Source organism: Harpegnathos saltator, unplaced genomic scaffold, assembly GCF_003227715.2.
Source record: "Harpegnathos saltator strain DR-91 unplaced genomic scaffold, Hsal_v8.6 scaffold213, whole genome shotgun sequence".
NCBI lineage: Eukaryota > Metazoa > Arthropoda > Insecta > Hymenoptera > Formicidae > Harpegnathos > Harpegnathos saltator.
The window spans coordinates 128,751-147,500 of NW_020229999.1; the positions used below are offsets into that span (position 1 = coordinate 128,751).

General features: G+C 53.3%; 1 protein-coding gene across 6 annotated transcripts in view; it reads right to left on the reverse strand.

The window, feature by feature from the left end:
* Positions 1–18,750, reverse strand: part of tn (tripartite motif containing protein thin) — a 79,583-nt gene that overhangs the window by 48,560 nt on the left and 12,273 nt on the right. Inside the window, exon 1 of one of the 6 annotated variants that reach the window (XM_025298306.1) lies at positions 2,550–2,919. The exons of the other annotated variants lie outside the window; for them this stretch is intronic. The gene's annotated coding sequence lies outside the window, so the exon portion shown is untranslated. Of the gene's footprint in view, positions 1–2,549; positions 2,920–18,750 lie in introns of those variants that run through there. 6 annotated transcript variants of the gene reach the window in all.

Genomic DNA, 18,750 nt, shown 5'->3' on the forward strand with positions numbered 1-18,750 from the left:
TGTATGTGTCGACAGTGCAACAGGCAGCGAGCAGCGATTGTATTAACAACTTTCATGGGCGTTGCCGCGAGGATGAAACGGGATGCTAATTCTGACACTTTGACTGTGTGAGCCTCGAAACTTCAGCGAGCCCGCCGGGCGAGAAAGCGACGGAGAAGAGAGAAACAGAGAGAGAGAGAGAGAGAGAGAGAGAGAGAGAGAGAGAGAGAGAGGAGAGGAGAGGAAAGAGAGAGACTGCTGCTTCCATTATTTCAGTCCCCGTGCCGCCAGCTCGTTTTAATTGCGCGATCATATTTCTCGCACGGAATCAACGAGGCTTTTCTGGTCTTGTGCGAAAGAATTCACGGCGGCTCTCGGTGGCGCGCGGCAATCCTTAAAGAGAGCAAGGGAGGAGTATCGTGAATAATATCGACGATCCCGCCACGTGGAGACATTCTCTTGTAATGACAACGACGACGCATCCCCTCAGCCGCGACGATGTCATTAGCGTTCTTTCGGCCCTTAAAACGCGCGGCGCGCACCACTTGCGGTCGCGCCGTCGAAAAATCGAAGAAGTAATTACGTGGGCGCAGGTGCCCTTCGTCATGTTCCGCCGTTTGCGCCGTTGCTAATATCAACACCGAGCGACAAATAATGAGACAAGCAGACGTCCGCGCAGTGTCGAGCGCGCGATGAAAATGCGCAAGAAACTCCCGCACGAATTCCGCAAGAAGCCACGATAGAGAGGCGCTTCGGGAGAGGCGCACAGAGAGAGAGAGAGAGAGAGAGAGAGAGAGAGAGAGAGAGAGAGAGAGAGAGAGAGAGAGAGAGAGAGAGAGAGAGAGAGAAAGAGAGAGAGAGAGAGAGAGAGGTGGCGGCTATTGGATTCTTCTATCGCGCGGATATTAGATTTCGCAGGCGGCTTTTTGCCGGCGCGCACTTAAAGCGGACCGCAAAGCGCGACGCGTAATGCTCGGGCTTGGAATTTCCGAGTGTCATGCGTTCGCGAAAACGCGGCCGCACGTGGCGCGTCATTATTTTCGCGGCGCGAAATAAACAGCTTCGCCGAATGATTCAGCTGTTTCCTTTGTGCCGCGACGGCTGCGCGCGCGCTCGCGTTCGCGGCGAAATTTGCGCTTGCCATTTGGAAAAGGAGAGCGCGTTGCGGTGCTACAATTCTCCGAGTCTTTTCTTGCCCGATACTTGCCGCGCGAGAGAGACACACAGACACTCTCGCCGTGAAAATCTAAATTTGTCATCTATTACCGTCTGAAAGATCCGCGGAACAGCGGTGACGGCTCGCCGCGCTCTCTCGCGCTCTCGTCGCTTTATTCGATTCCGCCGCCGCCCCTCGTACAACTCGCGCGGTTCTTTTTTTTTCTTTTTACTCACTCGGACGAGTTATCTCGCGTTCGTTGGAATCTCGGGAAATTAATAACAGCGATCGCGCGGTGAGCGGACCGCACTCCGTGCGATTGGAAATCTTTATTGGATTGTGGGCTTTTATTATCCACGGTAATCCCACGGTTATTGAAAAGTCACATATTTACACAACTGGAATGGTCTCTGCCGATTTCTGTCACGCGTTGGCGACGTCATTTAGCGCGGGATGTCGGCTAATAATCAGGCTGGATTTGACAATCGAGACGGCTCTCGCGTAAGACGGGGGATCCCGGCGCGCGCGTAAATTGTCGCGCAAGTCTACGAACTTGAATTATCACACGGTCGGGCCCTAAATTCGGTGACCTAATGGCCGCTCTAGATCGTGAGTGATCGCGGGAACCTCGCCGCGCACCTGCGTCTAATCAACGAATCCTAAATCGCTCATAGAGCGGGACGGGCACCGCCGAATAATTTCCCCGACCGCGGAGTGTAATTTGTGTAGCGGCTATAATGTCGCGTAACATCTCGTGCACCTCGCTCGCTGATGCAAACGAACGGGATAAATCTCCCTAATTTCATTCACAGAGCCAGACAGCGCGTCATTAAGGACGCGCGCGTCTCCGCATTCCGCCGTCGAAATACGACAGGAAAACGGGGGGAGGAGAGAGACTACGTACCCCATTGAAATGTGCTTCAAAGTAACCCGAGTTGGGCGCACTCTCGAGCTCACCGAGAGATACCTTTGTTCCCCGACTCGAGGATGACAGTACCGTCTCTCTCTTTCTCTCTCTCTCTCTTTCTTTCTTTTTTTTTTTACGATTATTCGTCTTTTTCACGATCTATCTACGTTCGTTTGTTTTTACCAGCAAGAGGATCGATAAAGTTGCCGATTTTCCCAGCAATCTCCGCCGTCGTATTTTAACCTCGCGTAGGGTAATTTCATCGCTCGGAAGCTTAGAAGCGGGGGAGAATCTTTCTCGCTTCTAATTCCTCTCTTTCTCTCTCGTGCGACTCACGGGGAGAGTCTCTGTCGTTTTGTCTCTGAGCTTCTCGCGAGGAAAAAGAAAAAAATGTCGTATATAAAAAGACAGAAGTGGAAAAACACAGATGGATAGATAGATGGAGAGAGAGAGAGAGAGAGAGGGGGGAAGGCGAGTATAAAAAAAATAAATATAAAATTCAAATACCCGTTCGTGTACAAGTCCGTCGAAGCGCTCGTTATCCGAGATCGGATACACTTTCACGATGTGCGGAGGATGCTACGTCGAGACACCCTGTTGACGACCCGCGGTGGACTGATCGCGAGTTCGATCTGCGATCCCCGTTGCGCTGTTCAGGGGAGGGAGGGGTGTCCCGCTATCGATCCATCCGCGTGTCGCGTCGATGACACGCGCCGCCAGCAACAACAGGGACAATGGCAACAACAGCAATGACGATGACGACGACGACGACGACAATCACGGGACGTATTTTGGCACTTGTCGCGAACAAAAGACGCGCTTCCGGCGCGCACGAGGCTGCTGCGACGTTCGAGGGTCGCGCGCGGCGCGTCGTGGTCGGATCGTCGCGCTTTCTGGAATCGCTCGGTCCACACGGGATCCAGTACTGACACTTCTCCACTTGGACGTCAGACTCGCCAGACTCGCGTTCTCGTTCTCGCTCTAGCGCGCACGGCGCGCGAGAGCTATACTTAGCCTTAGGAGGACCTTCGATTTCCGGCGGCGGCTCGTTTTCGGCGAACAAGATCCGCGGCGGAAAACGCGGGGACTGACGCGCGAGCGAGTCGCCCTCGGGAAAATTTCGAGCGCGTCCTCGTCACGTCGGATGTCGGGTGTGTGTATGTGTGTGTGTGTGTGTGTGTGTGTGTGGAGCGTGTCCCGTGTTTCGCGCGGAATCGACGCGGACACGCCGACCGCGAGCCCCGAGTCCCGTTGTTTCTGAGTTTCGACAATTTGTCGACCGCCGTGCGATCACACCGGCGCTGACCAGCGCTGCAATATCACCGCGTCTAATTTATCTATAAAACGTATTTAACTGCTCATTGTTCGTAGAGATTTGATGACACGAGTTGTCAACAAAAATATGCATTTTCAGCGGGGCAGTCAGCATCGTCATACCGATCGAATATAACAATTTTGCTCTCTCTTTCTCTCTCTCTCTCTCTCTCTCTCTCTCTCTCTCGCACGCATGTCTGAGTCGTTACCAAATTCACCGATGATTCACCGGCACGTGGTGGACCGATCGCGAATCTGCAATCTGTGATTCTCAATACGTCGCGCGCCCCTCGCGAAGTCGTTTACCGTGTGATTGATTCATCGCGTTGCGGATATCGCGAGTCAGTTATGATAATTAGCCATCGCGTCGCACGATGTACGAAGGCTAAATGCACCTCGCCGAGAGAAATGACGACTCGTTGCCAAGCTGGCGAGAAAAGCTCGTTTCGGACGAGCTGTCCTGTCGGCGCTCGCGATCGCCGGGGCGGTATCGCGACGATCATCGTTGTGGAACGACGCTTATGATCCGCGTGTCGCGACGAGTACTCGAAGAAGAAATGAGGAAAAAGCCCGCTAAAGTAGCTCTCGCTCACTCGCTCGCTCACGCTCGAACAATTAGCGGCGCGATATTACTCTCCTCGGAGCGCGCGATAACGAATTCGATGGCCAATTTCCAATTATCCGTTTTGTAGAAACAGTACGTCATGATACGCTTATAACGAGGAGCATTTAATAATCGTTCCTGTTTAATGTCAGCATTAATATGCATTCCGTCGGAGCCGGATTGGCGGAAATTCCCGGGCCAGCTGCGATTGCCGCGGCCGAGCGATATTGCGCCAAATGGCGCAAGTGCGGACGCGCGGTTATTTTCTTATCAACGAGCGGAAGCGCCGCGCACAACCGAGCGCGAAATACGTAAGCCGCGCGCGTAGAAATCGCGTCGAGCCGCGACCGCGTAGAAAATAGACTTGTTTCCCCTCGGACTGCCTTCGGATCTCCTCCCGGCTGGCGCGGCGGTCCTTCCTCTCTCGCTTTTTCCTTTCCCTTCCCTTTCCTGCCACGAGGCCGACGTCGACGTCTAATTTGAATAATCGGCTGGCGGGTCTCGCGGGGAAAAAATCTCGATATAGGAAATTGGGCGAGCCGCGGTCGTTTTCCATTCGACCGCGCGGCGGATCGAGCGGAACCGCCGTGAGGCTCCATTGACAGGGAGCATTCAGCGACGAAACGTCATATCCGTCCTTTCGTCTCCGAATAAGACTCGGCCGAATGGCAGGAAAGTTCACGCGAGATTCAATTTGCGCGAACGAACTTGGTGCAACGAGTCTCGGAGGCATGCGCGACGGCCAACGGGATCGTCACGTTCGACCATTGACATGGTGGCAATTCAAAAACGCGACAGTCACTCTCTCTCTCTCTCTCTCGACTCGGTGAGGGAATTTCAACCTGATGAGGTGGAATGAAAATTACAAAAGACCCCGAGAATCGGCTGATCAAATTAGCGGATCCGAATGAAGAGAACGAGATCCAATCCGAACTAACCTGCCACAGTGAGCGAAGCAAACGCGTTTCACTCGGAAGCGGACAGAATCTCCGCTCCTTCCACGTCCGAATTTCATGCGCGAGAAGCAGAGATTCCGATTACCTCGGTCGGAAAATTGCAACATTACTTGCAATTCTCCGCTCCGCTCGCAGGGCGAGGTCGAGGAGGTCCGAATTCTCGCGATCGATTCGGAAAGTACCACCAAGTTCGACCGCGAGCGATCGTCACGACGGAGAAGCGAGCTCTCGCCTCGATCCCGATCGATTTCGGCGAGATCTCGGGCTCGGCGGCTCTCGCCGAGCAGCGCAATCTCGACCACCATCGCCATCACCGCCACCGTCAGCATCGGCACCGCGACCGCGTTCGCCGGCTATATTTAACCAGTGCGCGTTTTACCCGCAGCACGCGACGCGCTTATTTTCGATGCGATCTTAGAACTCGGCGGCCGCGACGCGACGGCTCGCGGTTTATCGACCAGAGCTTTTCTCACGCTGGCAAGACAGTTTTCTGCAAGCTCGGAATTATCCGGCCGGCTTACACGCGAGGCGCTCTCCTCGGCGCGAACAGCCGGTTCTCGAGGACTGCAATTTAACGAGTCGATAACTGCAATTTCGCCCGCCGGAAGGCAGCAGTTCTCTCTCTCTCTCTCTCTCTCTCTCTCTCTCTCTCTTCCCGCGGCCGCGACCGCGCCCGCCCCTGTCGCGTCTTTGACGTTCTAAAATTTTCCTCTCGCCTTGCCCCCCCCTTCCCCCCTCCCGCCGCTCACGCACGCTTGCGAGCCCCCCTTTGGCCCGTGTCCGCGCGGGAAAATAGAGTCTCCGATTGCTGTGTCTCGGTTTCTTGGCTACGCTCGGCACGGAATGCCGACGGACACTCGGCTCCTCGCGTACGTTTCGGCATTTCCACTCGGAACTGGGTTGCTTTAACGCCGCGACGTTACACAGAAGGCGGAGAGACGGACGGGGAATTTCTATTATTGGCATCGCGGACGCGTAAAATTTCACGCACGACCTCATTAAAGACCGCGTCTGCTGGGTGAATGGCGGAATTCTTTCTCGAGACACCGCCGCGTCGTCGGCGACAGTTACGACACTTCGGATTCGAAAGGGGCGAGAGTCATCGCTAGATCGGGGCCGGGTGGAGAGGAGGAGGAGGAGGTAAGGGTATAGACGTCACACGGCAAAGTGGGCGAAAATTTTTGTCCAGTTGGCAGGCTCGCGGACGACGCGCGAACGTAATAAAGTCGACGCGAGAGAGTCGGGGACGCGCTGATACGCAAAGTTGAGAATTCGCGTTCATCAAAAGAGATAAAGTCGGCGCGACGGATGAAGTCCGCGGCGATGGCGGAGGATGGGGGGATGGGGGTGGGGCCGTGGACTTTTTAACGCATTCCGGTTTCATATTCATCATGGATCTGTCCGCTCCGATCTTCCAAGTTTTTCTGGACCTTCCGCATTTAAACTCGCCCCCGGGCCGGGCGCGCGAGACCTGCTGTCGGCCAGGCACTCCCTGTAAATCTTCCTTCTTACCCGTCGTGACGCAATCGTGCGCTTCCGCGGGGAAGAAGCGCCCGGTTGAGATATTTATCACACGCGTTCACGCTCGGAGATTTCGCAAAATTGCAGCGACGCTCGTTCATCGCGAGGTTCGCTCTTCTTTCTTTTTTTTTCTTCGCCTCTTTTCTCTTCTCGGACAACCAGGATGTAGCGGCCCGGCGGTCTCGGATGAGCGAGCGCGCGCTCTATCGCGTCTGCGCCAGCCCGCAAAAATTCCCACTAGTTCGTGCTGCTTTTTAATTTGATCCTCGTAAAACGAGAAACCTCGCATACCTGTCCGAGAATGATCACGGACAAACGTACTCGGTGGATCGTCGTTTCATCGACGGCTTCTTCATCGTCCGATCATCCGGTTTCGGCTCGTCTCGTCTCGTCTCTGTCTCTCTTTGTCCCCTCTATCTTTCTCTCTCTCTCTCTCTCTCGCTCTTGGAGTTCTTAACTTTCTCATCAAGCTTCGATCTCGCACTAGCCGCTTCCTCGCCAATGACGCCAAGGTGTTCTTGCACCGTCGCACCTCCCCCTCGTCGTTTTATTTCCATGCGAAACTTTCGGTTTTTCTCCGCGAGTAAACTTGTTCGGTGCGCACCGATCCTAATTACCACGGTGATCCGTATTGTCTGGTTTTTCAGGGGTGCACAGTGCGCGCACCGTGTCGGTGGCGTCGAGCACTTCGAGTACTACTTGCTGTTTACCGCGGGCTCGTCCCCGATAATTAGATTCCCGCGAAACTTTCCGTCTAGATGCTCGACCCCTCCCCCTCGCGCTCCCAAGGCCCCTCCTACGAGAGCTCCCTTATTATCCGCCGTGGCGGAGTAGAGTTTTCGTCGCGAGTCATGCCATTACGGCGTAATCCGCAGAAGTTAACGTTTAATTAATAATTTATAACGTGAACTCCACAATGTGCGCGGATATTGCCATTCTGCGGCGGTTGGCGGAGCGAGCGGCTTGAAAAATACTAAAAAGCCACGCGGCTCCCCCAAAACTCTCCGGCTTGCGATACTCGACAAAAAAGTTCGCTAACTATGCTATTATGCGACTTATTCTGAGAACATGAGCGCAACACTCGAGAATAATCGGACATAATAAGCAAATGGCGGACGAGCGCGACGAGCGACGGGACACGATCGATGCACGAGACGCGCGAAATCGGATTTGCGAAAATTCAAAGACGCACGAAGGAACGCGACGAGACGTTCGTCCTGTATGAACACGCAGAGGGACGATGTGGATCATCGAGTGCCTCGCAAATGAAGACTCTTCAAGCGGCTATACGAAGCTCAACTTGCAGCGCTGCTCGCGCACTGAGAATTTCCAAGGCGTGTCAAAAGAATAAAACGCGCCCAGAGGCCGCCTGCTGCCTCTGGGGGGAGGGTAGGGGGCGAGCGAAAAAATCGTATCTCCAAGTTGCCGCGACGCGATGAGCGGCAGCTCTCTCACAATCAAGTGCCGTTTCCGCGGATGCGTGGATAAAGTTGTATTATTGCGGCGGTCCGGCGGGAAAGAACGGCGCGCGTATCGAGAGGCGGAAACTTTGCGGAAACCGATTAAAAAGTTTGAAAAGCCGCAGATTGCGCCGTGGAGCGCGCGGGGGGCGCGGGGGACGCGCAGCGGACGAGTGGACGGAATTTCATGCGGTTTGATTAATATAAATTAATTACCGTTGCAGCAAGAGAGAGAGAGAGAGAGAGAGAGAGAGAGAGAGAGAGAGAGAGCGAGGAAGAGAGACGCGTGCGGCGCGGCCTTTCGAATTCAAATCGTCGGAAATAAGTCGATCGATTGGCGTTTAATTAAACGTCACACGCTGTGCATCGCGTAAGAACATGTCGCAGGCGCGAGGTGTGTCGACAGCTCGACCTCTTCTCGTCTCGCTGCGATCTCGCGATCAATCTCATCGGCTCGGTCGCGAGTTCTTAATAATTCATGACGACGAATAATGGGCTATGTATGGCGCACACACACACACACACACACACACACACAAGCGCACAGCCGACATACGAACAAAGTGTCTCGGACGCGATGCGCGTCTAAGACGATCCTCCAGCGATTCTCCCGACAATCTCGCGAGCGATCGCCGATATCGCACGGCGCGGATGCATAATGCACGCACGGATACTCGCCTCGCCTCGCGCCTTCCGCTCGCGATCCATTATTTACCGCCCGCCGCTCGGACAGAGCTAATCATTTATTTTGCAGCGCCGACGCGTTTCAATATTTCAATGTGCCGCGTCTGTGGAAGCAAAGCGAGATCTCGGCGCGAGCGGAATAAGGATGTACACTGCGGCGGGAGGGGAAGCGGCGGAAGAAGCGCGCGCGGAATACGCGACGGGCGTGGAAACGCGCGTAAAAAGCACACCAGGTCGGGAAGCCGTAGCGCGGATGTCCTCCGCACATCAGGACGATTCGCAACTGGTGCACGCATTCGCTCGACGTCGGAAACGTAGCCGTCGCGCATACCTGAAAGGATATCTGGGATTTTCGCAGAGGAACGGGTCGCGCTCCCTCGGCTCCGCCGCCCGGCGGCCCCGCGCGTCGTTCCATCTTTTCGCTGCCGCGCGCGCGCGCCTTCATTCCCGCCGTCAATTTCCGACGAGTGAGCGATCGCGCGCTCGCGATTCGCGATAACGCGAATCCGCGGCGTTAATCTCGGCGCGCCGATCAACGATCCGGTAATTAATAAAATCACGATTGTTAACCGAAGTATTTAACGCGCGGGCTAATGATCGATGGACGCCGTGTGTGCGTGTGCGTGTGCGCGTCACGTTCACCCAATCAGCCGTCGGATCTGCGCGTGCCGCTGCGTTTGCACGGAACTCGGGCGGATGCAGTTTGAAAGAGCTCGCGATTTACGATCCCGGCGTGAAGGAATTAGCGAAATGGGATTAGCGCGCTGTAGCGCGTATCCCGCGCGTATCCCAGCGCTGCTCCGTGCCGTCGCCGGCCCAATCGTAAAAAGATTAATTGCGATCGAACATATCGGGCAAATGGCGCGATTTAAAGTATATGCGCGCAGACGGAAATTTCAAGCGGCCGATCCGCGCTCGGCGATATCGCGATACGACGATCTGGCCCCTTCCTCTCACCCCGGCGCCGCGGCTCTGCGGAATTTTGGATAATATCGCGAGGGTAGTCGATCGATCCGCGCGCGCTGATTTACAACAACGCGCGTTTGTCGATTATTCGCGCGTTCGGCGCGGCGCCGCTCGCTTCCGAATCGCATCAGAGCGCTCCTCATCAGCGCGAGCCAATATTTTATTACAGCTCCGCCGCTCGATCGACCGTCGTCCACGAGCCGCTCTCTTTTCTCTCTCTCTCTCTCTCTCTCTCTCTCTCTCTCTCTCTCTCTCTCTCTCTCTCTCTCTCTCTCTCTCTCTCTCTCTCTCTCGTCCGGCCTCATCGACGCGCCACTTACTTGACGCGGCTTGGAGGAGGGTGATAATCGAGAGGGGGCGCGAAAGAAACTCGCAATTTAACGGGTATTAATCTAATCGTCCGTCTCGCGCCGTGCCGCGCCGACCGGGAGATTTAACGCGCGTAGGGTAGGTTTCACGCGCGCCCTGACCTATTTTCAGGCGATTAATAAAGCGCCGCGGAGAGAAGCGTAATATTTCGCGAGTCATATTTTTTAATTGGTTGCCCGCATCTAGTTAACGAGTAGACAGTTTTTCTTTTTTCCTACCCCTCCCCCTTTCGTTCTCGCCGGCCCTTCTTTCTTTCTCTCTCATCCAACCTCCCTCTCGTCCCTTCACTCTTCCTCTCTTTCTCTCTTCCTCTTCCTTCCCTCCTTCTCCCTCTTTCGAGCGTTAATTCGGCCGGCGTGGGTTTTTTCAATTACCGGCTTTCATTAAGTTGTCGGCCCCGGAGCTACTCTCATTTGTCGGGCCACAGGGTGAACCTGAACACGCGCGCGCGCGCGGGGGTGCTATGCGGAATGGCGGAGAAAAAAGCTTGATTTCAGCTTTCGCCTTTCGGTAAGACGGGGGACGGCTTCATTCTCATTTTGTCCCCGGCTTCGCGGCCAAGACGAAAACCGCGGCCACGATCTCATAAACAACGGCTGATTGTCGCTTCCGCGGTGCCACGACGTCGATTGTTTTATCGCAACGCGTCGCTTTATCTTTTTCTTTCCCTTTCCCTCTCAATCTGTTTCTCTCTAAAGCAGCTATCTGTCTATATCTCTCTCTCTCTCTCTCTCTTTGTCCTTCTGTTTTCCTGTAACGTGTCGTTCTCCGCTCCGTTGGGATAATTAATCGGATAGTTAAATAATTAACGAGACGAAAAGCTCGATCGCCAGGAAAACGCGAGTCGCATCTTCTTCTCTGTCTCTTCTCGTGGACTTATATTACGAATCACAATCCGGAAAGCGGAAGCTCTCTCTGTGCTCTCGTGCCGCGGGTGCGTTATATTGTCGCGCGCTTAGCTCCGTTTTAACGCACGTGTGAGACGTGCGAGACGTGCGAATCTCGAACGAATTTAAATAATTCGGAGAGAGCGCGATGAAAATTTAAGCGATTCCTCAGCTCTCGTAATTCCGACTAAAACCGACACGAACGTGGAGATCTCGGTGCGACCTTCGCGTAATACCGCGATTAGCTCGTATATAAAGCGCCGCTATTTTTGGCGAGCGCGTAAAAATCCGGATATTTATTCGCGCGGTCATTGTTAGATTCGCGCGCCAAGTCGCGGCGGGATATCGAGCATCGAGCTGCGCGATTTTTCCCTCTCTTTCTCTTTTATCCTTCAGCTTGTTTTTACTTCCCTTGTTTCAATGCCCGCGATAGCCGCGAAATCTAAATCCCTCAATATTTGCGCCTTTGCGTATTTCTCACGGCAATTGCGTTAGTCCCGCGCCAAAACACGGAGGAAGAGGAAGAGAGAAATTCGCATTCGACGGAATTTATTCGCATTGTACAGTTCATTCGCGCGCGCTTCCTCTTTCGGAGCTCTTTCGTTCGTGTTTCTCAAAGGAAAATAAATTACGAGGACTTACCGTACTCTCTCTTTCCCGCCTCTCTCTCTCTCTCTCTCTCTCTCTCTCTCTCTCTCTCTCTCTCTCTCTCTCTCTCTTTTCAGGCTCCACAACTCGCGAACCAAATAGCGGTTCTTAATTAATGCCCTGAGGGGTGCTTCCGTTTTTGATTATTCGCCATTTGTCATGAACGCGACTGTATAAATATGGCGCCGACAGCGCGTTTCGCCGTTGAGGTTTCCTAGCGCTATTGAAAGGGGCTCTCGCCTTCAAGGCACACGCCGTAATTCTCGATTTATATTTGACCGTGGAATCGCGGCGGATTGTGTGTGTGTGTGTGTGTGTGTCTATATACCGGAGTTTTTCAACTAATCCGCGCGAGCGTAGCTGCGTAGTTGCCCTTTTATTCAGATGAGAGCGATCGTAGTTTGACGGCCAACAATAGAGAGCCACCGCGGAACGGAACTATGTCGGGTCGACAAAGAGATAATCAGCGTGCTCCGCATTGTTAATCTTAATTAACTCCCCGTCGTAAATCAGGGACGCGACGTGGCGGAAAGAGCCTGCAAATTGTTGCTAATCAAATATTACTTGGTCGCTGGCCCAACGATGCTCTTCCGTTGACCCCGCGATACAAATGGGAACACGCCGCGTTCGAGAGCCAATTTCGAACGATCTGTAATTCACGATCGAGTATCTGGAAAGGTTTCCCGTTTGTGAGAAAAAGCAAATATTCGCAGAATCGCAGGAAGCGCGCGTTCGGAGATGCGCATCGGCATCAGCGAAATCTTTGAATATGTAAAAATCGTTTATCCTCCCCGTCGTGGTGAGGAGAGAAAATTTTTTCCATTAGAGGAATAGAAAATAGAAAATAAGTCAAATTGCGCAATCTGTGTGTGAAATGAAAATGTAAAAGAAAATAAAATGGGGAAACTAAAGATAAAATGGAAAATGTAAAATCAAATGTATTCTCCGCCAGATGTGTGATTCGCGTGAAACTCTCACCCGAATTCTGTCTCACGATTTACAAATCGCCCAAGGCCCAATCGACTCCAATCGGCCGTAGCCGCTAATTCCCCTGCGATGTTTCCGTACATTTTGCACGGACGAAATCGCCTAGGTTCATTCGACAATTCGAATCGCGTGGTAAGAAAAAATTACGTAAAATTGGTCGAAAAATCGCGAGACCAATTTATTTCGCCTTATGACAATCATTACGGGCTGGCGCGCGCGCACACACGCACACACACACACACACGACACGCATACAAGGAAGCCTTAAGTATGCCTGACGACGAAGCCTTTATTCCGTGCGTTCTGACTTCAAAATGAGGTCGCCGTGCTAGCACGTACTTTGGTTAATTTTCAACACTTTGCATATTCTAAGTGCGAGCGTACAACTCAAACACCGCAACAGATACGACGAGACATGTCGAATTAGGCGCTAAATACCAGAGAGGAGACCTCCTCCCGGAAAGAAATGCGCGGATTTGAAATGCTAATGCAAGACCGCAAGTATATATCAAGCTCGGGACGTGCGCTTCGATTAAATTTGCAGTTTGCGACTTGCCGACCTCGCAAACCACGCGCAACAACCGCGGAAGCGCGCGCGTTTATGTTAATCAGATAGCGCGAAGATATGAGATCTCTCTCTCTCTCTCTCTCTCTCTCTCTCTCTCTCTCCTCGAGTGACGTGAAGTGGGGAATCTGCGTCTGGGCGGGTTGCACAAGTGAATCTTCATCGGCGTTAAAAGAAAACGTAACTAAGCGACGACCTAACCACGCTCGAGGACATCCGCGACTTTTCCGCCTCTTTCTCGTCAAACTGTAGCAAATAATTTCACAGCGCCGGTTCTTCGCCACGATGCCTTCGCCTTCGATTGGCTCTCGTCCGCGAAGGCTTCGTCGAAACGAGACGCGTTCGCAAGCGGGTTTCACTGCAGCATTCACGCTGACGACGAGGAGAAGCGAATGGGTATTTCTCGATAATCATCCCCGCTGAAGATGCTGAGATGAGTCGTGCGAGCTCTCGCTCGATCTCGACGTCGATTGTAATTAACAAGCTAGTCGCTCCTTTCAAATATGGACACAGAGACGCGTCTGCTGGAAGTTTCGCAATCTTCGTTTCGCGCTATCGATTTCCGCGGTCGCTCGCCGTGTCGCTCGCCAACATCTCTCTTCCTCTTCCACGTGGACTACTCATTTCACTTTTGCTTGAATCTTTCATACCGTTCGATTCGCGCGGAAGGCGAAGAGAGAGAGAGAGAGAGAGAGAGAGAACGCCAGAGGGTCACAATTTCTCGCCGCTGGCGGAAGCGTCATTTTTGGGCCGCTTAACGCTTAGGAGGCAGCCGGCGACGCGTCATCTTCGCGGCTACACGCTAAAGTTATAACGGTCCAAAGTTTTTCTCTGTTTACTCCCGGGAGCCCGGGCTTTATTTCGTTGGAGACGTGGGTAAGATAGATAGAGGTGGTCCTGCGCACGTGTACGTGCGCGCGCGCGCGCGTGTGTGTGTGTGTGTGCGCGTCGTGGGAGATTTGATAATGGACGCGGAGAGTATCGATTCCAAGGTTCTCAGACCGCCGGCGCGGCGGCGGGCAGTCTCGCGGTATGAGGAAGCAGATGCTTTACGGTAAATACTCAATTGAAACGTGAGATCGGTTATTGCTCCGTTGGTGAGGAACCGCCTGGCCGAAAGCGGAGTACCGACGAATGCGGCGCCGCGTCCAAACGCGCGACGTGTAATTACGTAATACGCGATCGGAAAGAGCAGTCGCCCGTCACAGCCGGTGTTAACTTCGCCGAGCGATCGTGTTATCTCGGGCCGTACGTTCCGGCGTGCACGTTTCGGAGGTGTCAAGTTCGCTCGCTGGCGAGCAGTTCGAGGCGAGATTAATGTCCAACTTCGTGTACATCGGAAGGCTCAGCGATACGCAAGACACACGTGGCGGCATGCGTTACAACGGGACGGAATTCTAGTCTCGCGCAGAATTTTTTTACAGAACCTCGCGTGTTTAAAGTTCTCTCGGCGGAATCTCCTCGAGCGCTTCGCACACAACGCGCACGCGTCTCGCGGCAACGCCGACGTTAATCCCCATTAAATCACGGAACGCCCTCTCTGTGATCGCTCGCTCACTCAAAACACGCGCTTTAATCCGTTATTACGGATTATAAATTATAATTCCAATTCACGTAGAAAGTATTGTTCCCGGGGCGAAAAAGTAGACCGATCTGATACCGCTCGCCGACCGGCCGCCCTTATACATCCTTTTTTCCAAGCGCGCAATTACGTACGATTGATTTCTGTCGACTCGCCGTTAAGCAACGGACACGCGGTAAAGCACCAGCGGCCGCCGCTATCATTAATGCGAAATCTCGAACAGTGTTAAACCTCTTACCCGAAATTTGCATAATGTATAAGTAGGCTGCCACGAGAGAGAGAGAGAGAGAGAGAGAGAGGGGGAGGTAGAGTATAGGTAGGTAGAGACGGGAGGGAGGACAGTTCAACGTAAAGTCGCAATTTTCTTGCATGACCGCCATTACATGTATCTAATTGAACGGTGCTCTTATGCAAAGGCATTCTCGAAATTTGCATACAATAACGACCCCATTATTTTCCATTGTGGAATGCTCTTAACGCGCGCGCGCGCGCGCGCGTGGCGAGCCTCTCGGCCCTGCCCCGGCAGCTCGCGGATCTACGTAAATTTCGTATTAAGTTGTTAAGGTAGAAGAGACCGTTAATACATCCCGTAAATCACCGAGGCGTAACGAACGAGAGCGGAAAGGATTATCCGCGGGCTAATCGAACGGCTGCGCACGCAATACGGAGAATTATAGCCGACGACGGGCGAAATCGCGCGCGAGCGCGCGCCATCGGCGAGTCTCGCCGACTGGTGTAATAATAATCCGACGATTGGTCGACTGCTTCTCCTCCGGTCGATCCTCCAAGACTTCCGTCCCGTCTCGAAAATTTACACAGTTCACGATCCGATCCGGCGATAAATGCGCGGAAACAGAGTCCTGTGCACACACACACACACACACACACGCAAACACACATACATCGCGCGCGCACCGCGGCGCGTGCACTTTATTATCTCGCGCGATCCCTTTTACGAGAGGGACCGCCGCGCAAACGGAAGACCGGAAGAATAATGGCCGGGGAAATAAAACACGAACGCGCGACGACGAGACAGACGGGGAGGGGGGGGGGTGGCTCTCGCCTTCGCGTCGTTTCCTGCGAACCGTTTCCTTATCGTTTGCATGGCGAGCGGGGGAGCCAGGCGAATCTTATTGTCCGATCGAGTTCTCGCGGAAAGGCGGCTGGCTAGATAGGTGGATGGGTAGGGTAGGTTGGCAAGTTGCTAGGTAGGTACAGAGAAGATTAGAGGCAAGTTTCCTCAAGCGGGAAGCGCGCAGGTACGCGCTTTATATATCGCGAGGACGATAGCATCGCGCGGCGGCGGCGGCGACGGCGACGGCGACGGCGACGGTGGCGTTTTCTTATTTACGAGGAATTGTATTATCGGGAACGTCGATTGCACTCCAACCTATCGTCTGCCGCCTATCCCGATTCCTCCCCCGCGAACGTAGCGGGGCCCAACATGATGTAACGCGTCTCGTTAGTTCGCGACGAGGGACCGCCCGGCTGCGAAAGCAGAGGAGGAAGCAGCATCGAGAGCGCGAGAGAGAGAGAGAGAGAGAGAGAGAGAGAGAGAGAGAGGGAGAGAGCGAGTCGCGATTTGAAGTATTGTCCGCGTCGACGCGGAGAAATCGAGTTGCGCGCTTTTCACGCACGGGCTGTTGCATTTTCGAGCGCTCGCGGCTGAAACGCGGCGATCTGTCTCGATCGCTTTGATTTATCGCGCGCGCGCGTCATGTTTCATCCGAGATTTTTCTAATTTTTCCACGCGCGTCCAAGTCGCCTGAGGGACTGAGAAGGGGAGAAAAAGACGAGAGGGCCGCGAACGCGGTCGCTTCAACTGCGGCGTGCGCGATAATTCCCCCGATGCCTCTCCTTCGCTCGTCTCCACTTTTTCTGCCCTTCTTGCCCCGCGAAGAAACGTGATCTCTGACGCGACTGTACGTCACGGTTACGCGCCGTTTAGCACCGGACGGAGCACGTACGCCCGGCTCCGGGTTTTAAACGACGATCCTTTGTCCGGCAGTTAACATGGCTGCGGCGCATTCGGGCCTGAGTCGGATTTTCGCGGCGGCGTAGCCCGCGATAAGAACGGCCGTGCCTTTGCCGCGGCGTTTTATGTCATCTCGCGGAAGAATCAAGTGCTTGCCGACAGCGGTTGCCGCGTATGTGCATGATATCAGCCGCCGCCGGATTAGAGCCTCGGCTCATGTGAAACTCTCTCTCTCTCTCTCGTCTAGCGAAGGGCTTTATCCAGCGCGCAAGAAATACGCCTCGACATTTACGGCGCGCAAGAGATTCTCGGGAGGCCAAAAGCGGCGCTCGCTCACTCTCGAGCCGGAAGCGAGCCTCGCTGCTGACACTTTTATTTTCCGCTGTTGAGCAACGATTAACGCGTCAATCTCCGCCCCCGCCCCCGCCGCCGCCGTCGTCGTCGTCGTCGGCGACGACGGACGAGCTCGTAAAAAAGAGAGACGAACGCGAGTTCCGCTTACACGTCCGTTTGTTTCCCAGGGTGCATCGAGTCGCGCTCGTATTTTTTGCCCCCGTAAGTGTCGTTTGCGGCGCGAAGTAGTAAAAGGCGCTCTGTAACCGGCGTCGCGAAATGACGCCACTTTAAAGCCTCGCCGCGATACGCGTCGGGCCGTGTTTGGAAAATAGTTTCTCGCACGGGAAAAGCCAAGTGTGCGCGCCGTGGAAGTAATTTTCCGCTCGCCGCGGCGGCGACCGCGACCGGCGAGTTTGAATTTACTTTTAATTACACGCGACTCGCCGCTCGCCGCTCGCCGCTCGGCGTGAGTTTTCACGCCGACGGGCGATTTCCGCGTCTCCGCGACGAGGTGACGAGGTGACGACGAGCGGCGAGAAAGTCGCGGCCGGCTTTGTTGCCGATTCTCGCGACTTGCATGCGAAGGACTTCAATGGAGGTCTTTATTTCTCGCCATTCACATTCGGCCGTCCGTCCGTCTGTCTGTCTGTCTGTCTGTCTGTCTGTCCGTCCGTCCGTCCGTTCGCGATTCGCCCGTCCGTTGGTCTGTCTGTGTCAATCACGCTCTAAACATTTCGGATAGCCATCGGGTTTTGCATAAATCCTATTAGCAGCATGGACGGATGGATGCAAATGCCTGGACTGTTCGTAAATTCAACGGTTATCCGCTGTTACAATTCACCCGTGCCGACGATTATTCGGTCGCCACGGCAAGGCGCTTTCCGTAACAAGTCTCGCTCGGCGATACAAACGAGGAGTAGAGAATTGCCGCGCGAGAATTGACACGAACACGCCGCGATTCACGCGAATCGCGCTCGATCGATCCGCGAGAAAATCCCGTTCGGAAAAATCGCGTTCACCGAGACGCTGCCGCGAATGCAAACACTCGCTTCGGTTATCGCGAAGGTACGCTCGCGTTTTCTCCGGCGAAGTTACGGCGAAGAGCGAACTTGATTATTGCGAGATACCTGCGCCGTTTCACGCACTGAGAGGAAAGTGTATGATATTTGGAACTACAATGATACAGTAACTAAATTATAGTCCGAAATATCATATTTATAACAAGTATTACCATAATATTACGGTAATAATTACGATATAGGCGTAATATAACCAACCATATAATGTTTTTACTAAGAATTATAGTAAGTTAAGCTAAAATTATTGTATGGATGCGAATATAAAATGACAGGTAAAAGTAACTCTTTCATACAGTCAATATTACCAGAATAATTGCTAAATGATGACAGGTGTAACTATATGAATATTAAATCTCACTATATTTGTGAATGAGAGATTATCATATATGTGATAAAAAAAGTAACTAAACAATTATTTAAGACAATCAAAAATTGACTATATACATATTTGTGTTTATTCTACTATATTTTGCAGGTTTGCACGAACTATAAAAATATGGTTGACGCCAAAGTGAACTATAAAATATAGTGAGATTGTAGTTAATTCAACTATACTTTTCTATCAATGCGCGCTTCCAAGTTGGTTGGAAAAAGAGAAGGGTTCACAGCGCTTCCGCGGATAAACGTGGGCGCTCTCCTCGGGTGTTCAGGGGAGCAGCGCGTGACAAAATGGGAAATATAATTCGCGCACGTAATTTGTTCGTAAGAGCGATCGCTCGTGCGCGGCCGCTCGCGGATCGCTGAATCCTGGGATTCGGTGGCGGAAGATCGGCCG